We start from the raw sequence: 1,649 nt of genomic DNA, 5'->3' as shown, positions 1-1,649 counted from the left end.
AATGTTTATGTATAACATTGGGTTATACTTTTTGCAAAGGTCTTGTAGTACTGCATATATTTCTAAACCAAGAGAATTTCTGATTTTTGCTTATCTTTCAATTTACACATAATTCACATTTCCTTTCTCTTTATCTGATCAATACCAGATTGTTAGAATCTCAAATCCCTTGAGTGATTTATCATCTATTGAGGCACATAGCACTTTTCAAGAACACAAGTCAAAACTTTAGAGAATCACAAATTACATTACACATACACAACTTCTGTCAATTTTATCACACTCAAAACATAACCAGCTGCTTCTGAGATGATATCAAGTGACAATTAAAATAGCAACACTGATGTTATCCTACAGTTAGGTACAGAAAATATTTTATCTGGAAAAAAAAGCAAGAAGTATATTTAGACGGTTAGGATTTATGTTCCATGTTAAGAGAACAGATGTCTTAAAAGATTAATCTTTGGTGCCATCATGTCTATTTGTGCAGAATGTTGGATACGATGGGGCTTGTGAGGGCCCTATGCCTGCCTTGTCCAACTTCATTCAGACTTCTTTTTTTTTTTTTTTTTTCTCTTCTTCAGATGTACTCCCCTATTCAATCCGAGCTGCCACACAGAGACAGACAGAAAGCGCGGGGATGTTGCTTTTGCATCCTAGTGCAAACCATAGGAACAACTGCAGACTGTTCAAGGTCTATCAGTGGATGCAGTTCATTCAGACTTCTAAGCAGTGATATCCAAATATCTTCTGCAGACCATTAGTTCAACAGAATACTAATACGCATACTGTCAAAAATGGGGTCTAAGGTTAAATATAATTTGGAAACATTGTGTTAAGTTTGCACATTTTCCTCTCCAGTGAGCTGTCAGACTCATTAATACACTCACATGCATTATGGATCATCTAAAGAAAATACCTCACTTCCCCAAATTATTTAGCTGTCGAACCTGTGCCAGAACAACCATTAACCATTAGGCAAATAAAATACATGTCTGGGACACCAGCAAAACTGGGAAGGAAAATTATGTCAGAATTTAATTTTTTTTGAAAGCATCAGTGAGTTAACACCAGGGAAAAATCAGAATTTTGTTGACCTGTTACATTTATTCCATAATCTAATGTGCTTATTTTACATGATGGGTGTAAACTTTTTTTTTTTTTCAGTACTTTAAGGCCTTTGATGGAATAGATCCAAAACCCTTTTTTCCCCCCTAAGGAGCATCTACTGGGGTAATGATGTAAGCCGTCACTTAGGGAATTGTTATTCTAAATCCCACTTGCCATATTTGTCTTTCTGCTCATCTAAGAATATCATAATACTGTTCATGCTTGGAACCTTCTGGTACAACAGTTCTCTTGAGATGTCTGTGGGTCTGATGTGGTTGCCTCAGGGTTTTCTGGTTAAGGAGGACCTAGCTATCTCCTGAGAATATATAAGGACCAATGATTGATTCAGGAGATGTGGTAAGACTGCACGGGTCTCTTGCTTTGAGCAGTTGCAGACAGTGGGACAAGGTCACCTGCGTTAACCTATATCTCCTCTCTCTGAGCTGAGAAGAACTCTGCTTAACCCAAGAACTGATCACCAACATTCGGACCAAACCACAACACAATAACAAAGCAGGCAATTTATTTTTCAGTTCAGT

General features: G+C 37.2%; 1 non-coding gene across 1 annotated transcript; it reads right to left on the bottom strand.

Annotated features, from left to right (window-relative positions):
* Positions 1–582: 582 nt before the first annotated feature.
* LOC138441910 (small nucleolar RNA SNORA31) lies at positions 583–712 on the bottom strand. Its single transcript, XR_011257478.1, has one exon. It is a non-coding gene; the product is annotated as a small nucleolar RNA SNORA31 (small nucleolar RNA).
* Between the last annotated feature and the right edge of the window lie 937 nt (positions 713–1,649).

This window comes from Ovis canadensis, chromosome 5, assembly GCF_042477335.2.
Source record: "Ovis canadensis isolate MfBH-ARS-UI-01 breed Bighorn chromosome 5, ARS-UI_OviCan_v2, whole genome shotgun sequence".
Classification (NCBI taxonomy): Eukaryota; Metazoa; Chordata; class Mammalia; order Artiodactyla; family Bovidae; genus Ovis; species Ovis canadensis.
This window is presented reverse-complemented; position numbering and strand designations above follow the sequence as displayed.